The sequence below is a fragment of the Anolis carolinensis genome, chromosome 3, assembly GCF_035594765.1.
Source record: "Anolis carolinensis isolate JA03-04 chromosome 3, rAnoCar3.1.pri, whole genome shotgun sequence".
In the NCBI taxonomy this organism is placed as follows: domain Eukaryota; kingdom Metazoa; phylum Chordata; class Lepidosauria; order Squamata; family Dactyloidae; genus Anolis; species Anolis carolinensis.
This window is the reverse complement of record NC_085843.1, coordinates 92,359,179-92,374,525: the sequence shown is the minus strand read 5'-3', so window position 1 is coordinate 92,374,525 and position 15,347 is coordinate 92,359,179. Positions and strand designations below refer to the sequence as shown.

At 42.4% G+C, this 15,347-nt stretch overlaps 1 protein-coding gene across 4 annotated transcripts in view; it reads left to right on the top strand.

The window, feature by feature from the left end:
* Window positions 1–10,806: 10,806 nt before the first annotated feature.
* Window positions 10,807–15,347, top strand: part of il1rapl1 (interleukin 1 receptor accessory protein like 1) — a 1,149,188-nt gene continuing 1,144,647 nt past the window's right edge. Inside the window, exon 1 of one of the 4 annotated variants that reach the window (XM_062977208.1) lies at window positions 10,807–12,636. The gene's annotated coding sequence lies outside the window, so the exon portion shown is untranslated. Of the gene's footprint in view, window positions 12,641–15,347 lie in introns of all 4 variants that reach the window. The other 3 variants (XM_062977207.1, XM_062977210.1, XM_062977209.1) reach the window with 3 other exon arrangements.

Here is a 15,347-nt window from a genome sequence, read left to right as displayed (position 1 = left end):
TTATGTACATATTATTTGCAAGCCATTCTGAGTTCCCTTCGGAATGAGAAGGGCGGGATACAAATGTAGCAAATAAATAAATGACCAATCTCAATAAAATAGTTAAGACTAGAGATGTCACACCAACAATGAACAGCTGCATAGTTTAAGCAATGGTATTCCCTGTAATAACCTATGGATGCAAGAGCTGGACCATAAGGAAGGCTGAGCAAAGGAAGATAGATGCTTTTGAACTGTGGTGTTGGAGGAAATTTCTGAGAGTGCCCTGAACTGTGAGAAGATCAATCCAGTCCATACTCCAGGAAATAAAGCCCAACTGCTCACTGGAAGGAAGGATATTACAGGCAAAGATGAAGTACTTTGACCACATAATGAGAAGGCAAGAAAGCTTGGAGAAGATAATAATGCTGGGGAAAATAGAAGGAAAAAGGAAGAAGGGCCAACTAAGGGCAAGATGGATGAATGTTATCCTTGAAGCGAGTGGCTTAACCTTGAAGGAGCTGGGAGTGGCAACAGCTGACAGGAAGCTCTGGCGTGGCCTGGTTCATGAGGTCACGAAGAGTTGGAAGTGACTGAACGAATAAACAACAACAACAAAGTTAAGTAAATATGATAAAAATATTTGCTCTGGTAGTGAGAAAGCAAATGAAGCATTAAGATTTTAATTTTAAAATGCTTTTATTTTAATCATTTACTTTCACCCAGAGGTGCCAGCATGGTGTATTTGTTTGACTGTTGGACTAGGAATCTAAGAGACCAGCAATCTCTGTTCAACCACTGAAGCTTACTGGGTGATCTTGGAGAAGTCACAACATTTGAGTTGGGAATTGGCAATCTGCTCTTAACAAATCTTGTCAAGATAACTCCATAGCAGATTTTCTTCTGGATCTCCATAAATCGGAAATGACTAAAAGGGCACACCATGATGACAACAAATCTTAATGTACTTTGAATCTTTCCTGGTTCTGCTTTATTTCACCTGCTGTTCTTTATATCCATTTTTACATTATAGCAATATTTTTGAGACTGAATTGCTCTGCATAGTACCTGGAACAAAGTCCAAGTGGACTCCATGGAGTTTGCTTCTGAGTAGGCATATGTAGGATTTCGTCAGCATTAAGAAGAGCTGGAAAAAAGAAAACATTTCCAGCAAATACTTGCAAGGAAATATTTTCCAACCAGCAACTGAAGATAACAATATCAATTTTCTCCTCCTTAGCTTGTAGGGGGGTGGGCTTGAGGGGATAAAGATGGCATTAATTCATTAATTGCCCATCCTATTTTGCATTAGTGATGGACAAATAGTTTTCTTAGCTCTTAACATCTTTCCAGTAAGCCTATTCTCTGTTTCATATGACGCAAAGTTTTTGTCAGAGTTCTCTTCACCAAATTTCTGTTAAACAGCTGCACACCATCTCATAGTCCAAAGAAGTCAGCCTAAATAAGGGTGAGACACAAGGGTAGCCCAATGTTCTTTCCAAAATGTTCAAAGCCAAGCAATCTCATCAACACAAAGGCTGTAAGCCAAAACGTAATCCACACACCAAAGTCAAGGTCCAGTCAAGGTTCACCAGCAGAAATTAAAACTACAGTAGAGTTCCAGTTAACCAACTTCCAGTTATCTGACCTTCCGTATTATTTATTTATTTATTTATTTATTTATTTCAATATTTATATCCTGCCCTTCTCACCCAACAGGGGACTCAGGGCGGCTTACAATAAAACACATATATAAAAATTGTACAATGCACTATAAAACAGTTAAAAATTATTAACTTACATCGGACATTCATAAAACACATTCTAAAACACAGATGGGCATGCCAGGCCCTTTGGAGGTGCCCCGTACATGTTGTTGCCTAGCAACATGCATGAGGCACTTCCTTAAGCTGAGTGCTTGCCGTAGGGACGAGTCCCGTCCCTCCGGCGAGCATTCGCCCCATGGAAGGCGCCCTGTGCGTGTTGCTAGGCAACAACGCGCACGGGGTGCTTCCCTAAACCGGCTTGCTGGGAGAGATAATAGGGCCTCCCTATTATCCATCAGTTCTGGTTATTCGACATTCGGCCCACCCGTTTATGTCAAAAAACCGGAACTCTACTGTATATCAATTTCACCAACATTGCTTCCAACACTTAGCTGGTCTAGTCTCCAGTTACTTATGTCACTTTCCCAAGTCATCCCACTTGTTGGCCTTCCTCTCAGCCAACTGACTGGATCTCCACAACTGAATGATATCTGTTCTTAACTGCAGCCTAGCTGGAATATTTAGTCCCTGGTTTGCTTCATGAAGCCCCTGATCCTGCCTGGATTCTGTATCCCAATCTCATTGGGGCTGCTGCTCCTGCTCTGTTGAGGTGGGTTACTCAGTGTCAGACTGTTGATCTATATTTGCCCCTGACTCATATGCTGAGCAAAGAAACCCTTCCCCTTCCCCGTCGTTCTTAGCACAAGTTTGGAGCTTTTGCAGCCATCCATTCAGAAGCTGGAAAAGAGCCAAAATGTTTTCTGAAAGAAGTATAGACTAGCTCAAGCAGCATCTCATGTCTACTACTGATGTCCAGGTTTGAAGAAGGAATACTTTGAGAACACTAGTCCAGCTTCTCTATTTTATGACTTGAATGTTAATTTTGGCATCTTCATATTTGATTTGTGGTATTTACAGCAATAAATTATTATAGTTTATGGCAATCTTTTAAAAATAGCTATATTTGTCTCCTTCAGGATTAAAAAAAAGAAAGGAAGACTCTTATGACACCTTCTAGACCAGTGGTTCTCAACTTGTGGGTCCCCAGATGTTTTGACCTTCAACTCCCAGAAATCCTAACAGGAAGTACACTGGCTGGGATTTCTGAGAGTTGTAGGCCAAAACACCTGGGGACTCACAGTTAAGAACCACTGGTCTAGATTATTGTGGATAAACTTCCTGCACTTGAAAAAATCATTAGGGATCGTGATGGTCAGCTGGTTACAAACTTATTGATCTAGCATCAGTTAAGACATAACATGTTTGGGACAGACCTTCTGACCAATATTTATTGATTGGTTTGGATCCATGTATCAAGTTAGATTCTTGGAAAGTCAGCTATTTGAACTTTGTTAACGTAATGTGGAAATTCTTTTACAGAATTACAGAATACATGCCATATGTTATTCCAAGAAGGCTGTTATAACCAAGACCAGATTCTCATGATTAGGATCCTGGAGTTCTTCCAAAAAAATCAGTCTGTACTTCACCCCTATACCTAGGTCTGAACTATTACAACAGGAATAGCATATACATTAAACCAAAGAATGAATAAATAGTAAGCAAAATACCAATTATTAGCAAGATATGCATTGAAATTGTAAAAGTGAGCAGCACTAAAAACAACAAAATAAAACAAAACTTCTTATGCGAACCCAGTTTTGGCATTACAATGTGTGTAAACTAACAGCTTAATGGTATAACAGACAAACAAAAATCTATAGCAACCGTTTGCAAAAAGTGACAAATAATAAATGCTATTAAAGCTGATAGTGGTGGTGTTACCCACATAATTATAGAAAAGAAGTATTTGAAGTGTACCAGCAAATTCTGTAATCTGCCTTTCAAAACCATCTTCTATGTGCTGAGTCAGGTTCAAAACTTGTGATGTGCAGCTTTCCCCTTTCCTGAAACCAGTTTGCTGTGGAATCATACATGAGTCTATTTTTTCCATAATTCTATGCAAAGTAAGTCTTGCCAGAACTCTGACTGAATCCTTTGATGTAAACCACAACCACCTCACAAGTTATTGTTTGCATTTATTCAGAGGTAGAAGTGAGTAGTGAAGTACAAAATTACTACTTATACATGTCTGTTTAGAAGTAAGAAGGAATAGATTATTCATGAGAAAGAATGAGCATCTCAACACATTTAGAGAGCACCCACAACCTATTACCTTGCATGTAATAATAATGGCAGTTTTCGTAATTGACAAAGCTTCACAGAAGTACTCCCTCAAGAACTTTTTTCTTTTGTAGCAACATCCTCCAGGGAAAGAAGTTAAATAAAAGAAGCCCAAGCTTGTAGATGCAACACATGCCACACTCACAGTGTCATTAAATGGGAAGAATGATTCATGACATCAAATTTCTGATTTCTAAGTATGACTGTAAACGCTGGGCAGTAAAGAAAGCTGACAGGAAGAAAATCAAATTTAAAATGTAGTGCTGGACCAGAGTTCTACAGATAAAATGGATCACTAAAAAGACAAATGAATGAATTATATAGTGAATTGGATGCTCCTGGACTGCAACCACCAGCTTCCCTCATTATTGGCTGTGGTGGCTATGACTAATGTCAATAGTTGCAGCCCCACTTGCATCTAACAAGAGCAGAATCCCATTCTTGTTCTAGAGACATGATATTTCATTTTGAATGGGGTTTTTTTCTTTATTAAAATATTATACCATAGTTCTGACCACCTAAAGGGCCTTGGCAAGAGATGATAAAGCATAAGAAGGCCTAAGGAAATGTCTTGGCAGGAGATGTTAAAGAATAGGAAAGGCATTTCTCTGATATTTGAGTCCCAAGGTATTGAAAGCGTGGAAAATGCCAGCACCTTGAATCAGGACTAGAACAGAATCAATAGCAGGTGAATCTATGCTAAAACTGAGAGGATCAATAATTTCTATTCATACACTGTCATTTCCCCAAATTAGGACTTAAGACAGTTTACAAATTAAAATGATTACCAGATAGTTAAAAACATGTTTTTCTTTTGTGAACCACCTTGGGGTCCTGCTCTTGGATAAAGGCAACACGTACCTGATAAAGATAAAAAATAATAATGATTATCAATAATTTAAAAAGAACTAAACAATTAATGATAATTATAATACCCTCTTACAGGTCCTTTCCTTAAAAGCATTCAGTTTTAAAAGCCTGGCTGAAATCTTTTTCTAAAAGTATTTGCCTGCCAAAGAAAGCATATTAAGGAAAATGTCATACCAGCCTCCTTGGCTGGGCATTTCAGAGCCAAGAGGTTACTGCTTAGAAGCGCCAGTCTTATTTTCCCACCAATCTGATTTGTAAAGGTGGTGGGGCAGAAAGATGGGTCTCCTTGAGGAACTCAGCATCTGATCAGCTTGATATGAAAAGTCATAAGCTATCTGTCAGATATCCAGGACCTAAACTGTATGTTTGCACAGTTAAAACTAGTGTGGCAACTGTGCCCATTCCTGGAGAAGTCAGAGCTGGCCATGGTAGCACATGCCTTGATTACATCTTGGTTGGACTACTACAATGCACTCTACATGGGGCTGACTTTGAAAAGTGCTCAGAAACTTCAGTTGGTCCAAAGGTCAGCAGCCAGATTGCTAACAGGGGCTAGCTACAGGGAGACTACTTCTGTGTTGCAACTACTCCACTGGCTGCCAACACGTTTCAAGGCACAATTCAAAGTTCCGGTTTTTGACCCACAAACTGGTCCCAGTTTTCTAAAGGCCCATATTTCTTTCTATGAATGTGGTAGACATTTGTGTTCAATTGGGGAGGGACTACTCTCTGTCCCACCATCCGCTCAAGCACGTTGGTGAGAAAACAGAAGAAGAGGGCCTTTTCGGTAGCTGCTCCCAGACTGTGGACTCCCTCCTAAGAGAAACGAAGATGGCCCCATCCCTGCTGGCCTTCTGCAAGCTGGTCAAGATTTTTTCTGTAGGCAAGCATTTGGAGAAGGATAAGGAGCACATGGTTGGGGAGGTTGTGGGTGGGATTTTGGGGGGATTAAAATGTTTTAAAATGCATTTTAATTGTATTTATTGTATTTTAACTGCCTTTTAACCTAACACACAAAATACTGGGTTGTTGTATGTCTTTCGGGCTGTGTGGCCATGTTCCAGAAGTATTCTCTCCTAAACACAAAATACTGTTTAATTGTTTTTAATGTTTGTATTTGCTTTGTTTTAAATTGATTAAAGTGTGCAACTGTTAGCCACCTGGAGCTTTTTTCTTTATTGTTATACCCTTCAGGAAGGAAGGCTGAGTATAAATAAAGAAAATTATAACAACAACAACAACAACAACAATCCCCACGCAGGTGCCACCTTGACATGGTGAGGGGTCTTAACTGCTCCTATGATGACTGAGGGCTGTGCTGGTGGTAGTGTAACTACCGGCAGGTCCAACCAAGCCAGAGAGGCCTTACCTGAGGAGCAGAAATAAGAGCACCTAACCCATTAGCATTATGGAGAATCAAACCAAAACAAAGTCTATACTGGCTCGGTCGTCGCCCAGGATAAAAAGGACCGCAGTGGATGCTGCTGATTCTGGACATCCATTGACAAGTGGGCTACGGAATCAAAATACAAATGAACAGTCACAGAAGCGGCAGAAATATACAATGCCAGAAAACCGCACAGTTATGAAATGCTATTACAACTCTGAACCTCAAAAGCGCGGCTACCAAAAAAGGATGCATCAGCTGTGGAAACAAGAGTACCCTGACTCACAGATAACAGAACCCTGACTGGCTGACCAACAAAGATTCATAATCAGAAACAAAGTGTTCAGTGAAGTTGAACTCGAAGCAATTCAGAAAATCTGCAAAGCAAATTACCATCAGACCACAGCACAGACAGCAGCAGAGACTCCAGCAACACTTAGAATGGTGGAACACATTGAATCAGGGGAAAGTGTGGAGCTTTTGCAAGAATTTGAAGAACCAACACTCGAAACACTTGTTGAACCACCAGGAACCTTGATAGCAAGACAACAAGAGCTCAAGGATAAGATCGTGGCTCATGCTGCAGCAAATGCAATAAGAAAGCGGCTCCCAATTCTAAAAACAGTGTCCAAGAGACACCTGGCACCTCTCATGAAAGATGTGAATACAGTACTCTCCACTGTCCAAATAACATCAATTGAACAAACAAACCAGTATGCCTACAGTGCAGCAGTGATAGTAACAGAAGAGCTTGAGCCCCTACAACCAAGGCAGCCCCAAAGAAAATCGACTGGAAAACCAAAATGGAAGGTCAGGCTAGAGTTGAAAATCAAGAAACTCAGATCAGATGCAAGTAACCTGAAAAATATGAAAGAGAAGAAACTGAAGAATAACAAAATCAAGCAATATCTGATCCAAAAGTACTGGCTGATCACCAGAAAAATTGAAGAAGCTTTGGAAATCGAGAAAGAACAAATTACAGCAACAGCCAGAAAAATTGAAAGATATGAAGCCAGAATCATCCAGTACAGACAAAATCAACTGTTTCAATCAGACCAAAGACGGTTCTATCAGAGTCTGAACCAAACAACAGACAAAGTAATCATAAAGCCAGAAAAAACTGCAACAACGAAGTTCTGGAAAGAGCTTTGGGAAAATAATAAAAACTACAACAAAAACGCTGGGTGGATAAAGGAGTTTGAAGGAAAATTCTCACAGAACAAAATGGAACAGATGGAAATAACAACTGAAATGATCAGCAAAAAAGTCAAGAACTGGACATCGCCTATTTCTTCTTCTTCTTCTTTTCTTCTTCTTCTTCTTTCCCCCTCCCTCTTTTTTCCAGCTTTTATCATATTGCTCCTCCTCCCCCCTTATCCCATTTGGATGTTTCCCCCTATCCCAAGGAAAATCCTTCAATAAAAATTATTGAAAAAAAAAAGAACTGGACATCGCCTGGTAGTGATCAACTTCATGGATTTTGGTTCAAACATCTGATTAGTTTACATGGAAAAATGGCCCAACAATTCAATGAGATGCTGCAGAAAGGAAGTATAAGTGAATGGCTAACAACTGGAAGTACATATCTGATACAAAAGGATCCAGCAAAAGGAGCAGCACCAGGAAACTACAGGCCAATAACGTGTTTGCCCATTATGTTTAAACTACTGACTGGCATCATAGCTGACAAAATTGAAGATTATCTTGAAGAAAAAAACATCTTGCTAGATGAACAGAAAGGCCAGAAATGGAAAAGTAGGGGCACAAAAGACCAGTTATTAATTGATAAAATGATTCTGGAGAACTGTAAAAAGCCGAAAAGCTAATCTTCACATGACATGGATTGACTACAAAAAGGCCTTTGACTCACTCCCACACAGCTGGATCATCAAGTGCCTGGATGCCATCGGGATTAGTAAAAACGTTGGCACCTTCGTTGAAAACATGATGGAGCACTGGAAAACTGAACTGTTTGTTGGAAATGAAAGCTATGGACTTGTCAACATCAGAAGAGGAATTTTCCAGGGAGACTCATTGTCCCCTCTGCTTTTTATTATTGCCAAGTTCCCTCTGTCAACAATCTTACAAAAAACAAATATCGGCTATCAAACATCTAAGAAATCTCACAAAATTTTGCATCTGATGTACATGGATGACCTGAAGCTGTATGGGAAAACGGAACTGAAATCCAATCTCTGAATAACACTGTCCGAATTTTTAGCACTGATATCAGCATGGAGTTTGGTTTGGACAAATGTTCGACAGTGGCATTGAAGAAGGGAAAAATCATTGAATGTGAGGGCATAAATATGCCTAATGGCCAAACAATAAAGTGTCACCAACCAGAGGCCTATAAATATCTGGGCATATTACAGCTGAACAACATCAAGCACGAACATGTGAAAACTGTGGTCAGCAAGGAATACACATAAGGGGTCAGAAAAAATCTCAAAAGCAAGCTCAATGGAAGCAACACCATCAAGGCCATAAACACCTGGGCCATACCTGTCATAAGATATACTGCTGGCATCATAAAATGGACACAGGTGGAACTGGACAATTTGGACAGAAAAACAAGAAACCTCATGACCATTCATCATTCACTGCACCCGCCACAGTGATGTTGACTGGCTATATCTGCCTAGAAGATCAGGGGGCAGAGGACTCTTACAAATAAAACAAGCAGTCAAAGAAGAAGAACATGCCCTGGCAGAATATGTAAAGCAAAGTGAAGAACCTGCTTTGATTGAAGTCAAAAATCAGAAACTCCTCAAATCACAGCAGACAAAAAACCAGTACAAGAAAACTGCACTACAAACTAGAGCTGACAGCTGGCACAACAAAACATTGCATGGAAATTTCCTTGACAAAATTGAAGGGAAAGCTGATAAGGAAAGACCTGGCTCTGGCTCACAAATGGGACACTGAAGAAGCAGACAGAAGGTCTGATCCTTGCAGCCCAGGAGCAAACCATCAGAACAAATGCAACTAAAGCCAAGATCGAAAAATCAGCTGATGACCCAAAATGCAGACTGTGCAAGGAAGCTGACGAAACCATTGATCATATCCTCAGCTCCTGTAAGAAAATTGCACAGACAGACTACAAACAGAGGCACAACTATGTGGCCCAAATGAATCATTAGAACTTATGCCTCAAGTACCACCTCCCAGCAGAAAAGAACTGGTGGGATCACAAACCTGCAAAAGTATTGGAAAATGAACATGCAAAGATACTGTGGGACTTCCGAATCCAGACTGACAAAGTTCTGGAACACAACACACCAGACATCACAGTTGTGGAAAGGAAAAAGGTTTGGATCATTGATGTTGCCGTCCCAGGTTTGACAAAAAACAACAGGAAAAACTCAGCCGCTATCGGGACCTCAAGATTGAACTTCAAAGACTCTGGCAGAAACCAGTGCAGGTGGTCCCGGTGGTGATCGGAACATTGGGTGCCATGCCAAAAGATCTCAGCCGGCATTTGGAAACAATAGACATTGACAAAATTACGATCTGCCAAGTGCAAAAGGCCACCCTACTGGGATCTGCACGCATCATCCGAAAATACATCACACAGTCCTTGACACTTGGGAAGTGTTCAACTTGTGATTTTGTGATACAAAATCCAGCATATCTATCTTTTTTGCTCTGTCATAATAAAATAATAATAATACAGGCCATAACTAGCATGTCAAATCCACTCAAACCTGTGCATTATATTCCTGAATAACATCAACTGGGGGATGGTTTAGCTGCGGATTTCTGCATAGCAATGGGTCTCTACTCTCATGATGCCTTCCTTCTCAACTAGTGATTTCCAATCTATGGTCAGTGGACCACCAGTGGTCCCCAAGAACTAAAATATGGTCTGCGGCCTCACCGTTACTACCCCGTTCCAACAAGAGTGACTGGTCTCATGACTGGGGATGTTGGAAGGGGAGAGGCTGATTGCCCACAAAAGATGTGACAACAAGCCTCCTGACTGCTGCTTCTCCTCCTCCTTCCTCCCCCTGAGTTGAGTCATTCTGTGTGGCGCCTGGAAGCAGGGGTGCCTCAGTGTCTTTGTTTTTAGGCCTGTTCCTGGAGTTATTTGGGGTCCTGATTCAGAAAATTGCATTGGATAGACCACATCAGCTCTAGATGATTAAATATGGTTTTCTGTGGGTGAGCAGAAGGTGACTACTGGATGCCATATGTTCTTTACTAGAAACTAGAGCTGATGTGGTCTATCCAATGCAGTTTTCTAAATCAGCACCCCAAATAACCAAACCGAATCTAAAGTTGACCAAAAACTGATTGGTAACCCCTTTTGGTAGTAATGTTGAGGAGTGGTCCCTGGTCAAGAAAAGGTTGGAAACCCCTGTTCTAATCCTATCATTCTGCTATTTTTTCCTATGGCTTACCCAGGTTTTTGCACTGCTTGATCTTATCTTTATTAAGAAGTTCCACTGATTTTTTTTTTAAAAAAAACCCTGTAGAGAAATAACTAAGTAGGCTTAGGATTGCAGTCTTCCCTCTTTTCTCTCCCTCCTTCCCCACCTCCCACACACATTTAGTCATGTAAAGCATCACCGGCTTCTCGATCTATATCTAGCTGCTGAGGGCGGGGGATAGAGAGGCGGTGAGAATGTGCCTGTGTTTTTTTAACTGTATTTTTTAAAAAAATCACCATGCAGTTGTTGAACATCTGCAAATATGCCTTTGCACTAAAAAAAAAAAAATCTTCATTAGATCCACCTTGCAGCTCCTGTGTTGTTTTAAGGGGCAAGAGTTTGTTACCTGGAGAGTTAAAGGGAGGGCGAGGATAAGGTATGTATGTGTTGAAAAAAAGGGGAAAAATAGATGGATGGCTGGAGAGATAGTTCTTCCTTTCCTCTTTTTCTCTCTGTTCCCACACAGTTCAGAGAGTTCGCAGAAAGAAGATCCCATGGCAACAGCGAGGCCCCCAGTTTGCTTTTTTTTTTCCTCCCCAGAATAAATAAGGAAAGGTGGGCAGAGCTCTTCAACGCAGCTGATGCGATTCGAACTCGCACCTCTGGCGTTTCCTCCCGGCAATTGGAGCTTCCCGACCCTCCCTCTCTGAAAAGGGGGGTGAGGTGGTGTTGGCGAGGGAGGGAAGGGAAGGAGGGAGACCACAGCAAGGCTGGTCTCACTGGGCACCACTGGGCACGACTGATCTCTCCCCCCACGCCTTTGCCCCCACCCCACCGCGCCCCATACCCCCCTCTGCTCCCCCCTGGAGGCTTCTTTCGAGCCAAGCGTCGTGTGTGTGGACGGGCGAGTGCCAGTTCCTCCATTGGGTGGCAGTCACACTATCTCCTTTATGACTTGCAGCAGAGCCGGGCGTGCATTCAACCCGACGAGCCGATCTTGTCGAAACACTGGGATCGTTTATGCATTGCAGTTCCTCGCTGGCTCCGTCGCCGCTGCCCTCCTTGGGTGAAAAAAATATATATAACATTGGGGCTGGATCGCTTGGATGCATCGCGGATTTTGCCCCCTCCGAAACAGATCTGCAACTCGCCGGGCCGGAGGGCAAGCCTGGGATTCCCTTGACCCCTTTTCCTTCCTCTTTGGGTCTGGAAACATATTCTCATTTTTTTCTTCTTCTTTTAAATCCCGTGCAAAGTGAGAGTTTTAGGACCCAGGAGACATCCTTGGGAAAGAGCAAGGGCTGTGTGCTCTCTCTCTCTCTCTTGCCTACATAGCTGTACAGTACCAGGAAAAACCCCGTCGGATCTGCGATTCGAGGATACTTGCGAACGATCCATACGGGATTATGTGGTTTTGATTCTTCTTCTTATTTTGGAGTCTCTTCCTTCCTTATGGCTGCTTGGTGGGATCGGCGTTTTTCCTTGCGCGCTGAGTAGGTTTGGAGGGGGAAAAGGCTCCATGCTCTGGCTGCGGGACTCCTCCTCTCGCCTTGGACTTGGAGGGTTATCGATGCTTTCGTCTTGCTTTGGCCCCTTCTAGCGAGATTCCCCCCGAGATCCCCCACCCACCCCAACATCTCTTTTGGCCCTCCCTCCCTCCCTCCCTCTCTCCGTTGGAATCCTCTCTTTCCCACCTGGATCGTACCATCCTCGGCGCCCCAAACCTGGCCACTTTGCGAACTCGCGGGAGGCAAAAAAAGCTTGCCAAGGAGAAGGGTCTCTCTGGGCTCTAGATGGAATTATCCGCTTGGATGGTGAACTTGGCACTTGTGAATGGGCATCGCTTTCCTCGTCTTCATTGCTAGCAAAGAAGTGGGGGGAAAAGAAGGGGAAGACGAAGGAAAAGGAGGAAGAGAGAGGGACAAGGCGCGCGAGGGAAAGAAGCTGGAGGAGTTTTTTTTCCTCCCCTCCCTAAAATACCCCCCGCCAAAATCGTGGATTCCCTGACTACGCATTGTGATGACCAGCAATTACCTGACTGACTGATATCAGGAGAAGACTCTTTTGCCAGACTGTGGTGGGTAAGGTCATTTTCGCCTTCCTCTTCCCCCTTTCTATTTTAAAAACAAAAACCTATATCAACGCCCCCCCCCCCCAAAAAAAAAAAGAGATATTGCTGAACTTGGCAGCTTGTAATAGAAACGACTACTTTCATGATTGCTGCATTACACTCGGGGTTGGTGGATGTGAATGTGTGTGTGGTGGAGACCGAGCTATTATTGGCAGCTCGCTGGAACAACTGCAGTAGGTATTTTGGAGAGTGCATTTTGTGATAAATCAAAGCAGGAGCAAGGATGCTGTCTCTCCCTCCCTCCCTCCCTTTTCCCTCCTTGATGTGGGAGATCAGTTTGTATGCAGTCTGAGAAAACCCCACTTGCTCCCCCTTCTTCCTACGTTTTTATTGGGGGAGGGGGGTTGGAAAGGATCTACAGCAGTGAAAAGGGGGCTCTTGGCCAGAGAACCCATCTCACACTAAACCTGTGCCCTCCTTCACATACCTGGGTGGAAAGGTTTCCCATGGTTTTAATTGTATTTCCAACTCTGTGCAGCGTTTTAGGAGAGAGCTGCAATGGAGACAGAGAGTCTTTGCCATTGGGACCACCTAGCTGAACTTTAGGGGGATGATCAGGATTTGTTGGCATAGTGAAGACATTCATGCTACTAAGGAGGATGGGGGTGATGGCAAATTTGGCAGCAAATGGAAGTGCTCTCAACACAGAGAAGAACCTTAGAAGGGAGCAGGTGTTCAGGAAAGTGCTGAATGTTTCAGGTGGCCCCCAGCTGTTTTGTCTGCTACCTGTCTGTGAAAATAGGTTTCTGGTAACTTGTGGTCTTCTTGACACCTTCAGACCCAGCCACGTGCAGTGGAGCTGGAGAGCTGGAGTCTTGCTAGTTTTGCCTGTGGCTGGCTAGCTGGGGCAACAGGGCTGGGGGCATTGGCATGGTCCAGCGAGGGCTAGAGTCCCCTGGGCACCAAGGAGCACCCATGGTTAAATGCTTTCTCTGCAAAATACATTTTGAGAAGGGGGGAAGGGGAGTGACTCTGGGAATCAATAGTGATGACGTGGTGCAAGGCAAGGCTCAGCACTGCAATGCTAAAGTTCCATAGTGTGTTGCTGGAATATAGACTCCCATGTACAGCTGGTGGTTCATGCATAATGGATGGGAGGAGAAGAGATGCAGCTTTACATGGAGGAAGATAGATGTAGCTGTGCATAATCAATGATTATGTAACTTGATTGCATCTAATAGCATCATCATGCTTGGGATCAGTCACTTCAGTTAACTTTGGAAGGCTACTGGCAACTAAGATGGAGAAAGAGTTGTGGGGTGGTGGGTTTCCTCCCCCAACCCCACAGCACAGCTCTCTTTGGCATCAAACAAAATCCTAAGGGCTTCAATGTTTCTAACTTAGCCCCAACTGGAGTTGCTCCTCAGCCCTACATATTTGAACAAGGTTCAGGTTGGTTGCATTCTCCTTGGAGAAAGGTTACATAGAAGTAAATTGGAAATGAAGTACTCACAAAAGTGCAGGGTGGAAATGACAACCACACCTAATTCCTTTACAGGATGGAAGACACTAAGACAAGCTCCCTTTTTATTTCTAAGAAGCAGAATGTGTTAGGTCCCTTGGATTTAGGAAGGTATTAGGTTATTGTTTGTCCAGGTGGCAAGAAGTGTGCTGCAGAACTTTACTTGGTTATGAACTTTGAAAGCCTGATGCAGCTGAGAGAATGAAGTAACAAGGTCAAATATGGACACTTGACCCTACCTCTTAACCAAGGGTCAAAACTACACAGAAAGCTGCCTTGGGCTGTAAAAATAGTCACCTTTTTTTAAAAAAAGAGGCAAGCATTGTAAGAAGTGGATTCTATTTACAGAAAGGTGGAATTAGAATTTAAAGAAAGACTAAGCTGCAATTATTTTTATATGTAATTGGAGGCAACAAAATAATCCTTATAGTGTATCTTGTATAATCCAATGCGTTTCAACAAGAAGTTTCCCACCACAATTATTACCTTCCAGCAGTACAGACATGGTACAATATAATTTCTTCCCATTGGAGAAAAGTATACATTTTGCCATCATCCCATCATCATCATTTAACTATTGAATACCCTGAGCTTTGTGATATAATTAGTCCCATCAACACTTTGCCTGTGTCCTTCAGGTTCATGAAGCTTCAGTGTAACACCCCCTCAAAATGTGTCAAATAATAAAAATGCAGAGTCCTTGCATTTGAAAAGCATCCCCATTTTTCTTTCAAGACCATATGGTAAACCAGTTGTCATGAACTTTGCAGTAGGTACTCGCATTGCTTAAAACCAGCATGGAATCACTACCAGCATGGAATGATTCACTCCTTACGTTTCTATTTGTATCTGTTCTCTTTTTTAATTTTCTAGGACAAGTTGAGAGACAGACACTAATAAATTGTGCTAACACAGGTGAAAGGTTTGGCATTCATAGAATATATTAAGTAATTGGAAAATACAGATATGAATTTAACTCCTGATTCCATCCTTCAGGGGTCAGAATAGCACTATGGTAACTCCAGTGAATTAGTTTCTCTCTGGTAATTTTTTCAAATATGTTCCTAACAGCAGAAATTCTCTCTAACACCTATCTCCTCCTGAGTCTCAATTCACTGTAGTGGGTAGTTTCATTCTTTAATTACTTATAGGGGTTCTTGTGCTTCTTGCATCTGAACAATTCTCTAGAGCACCT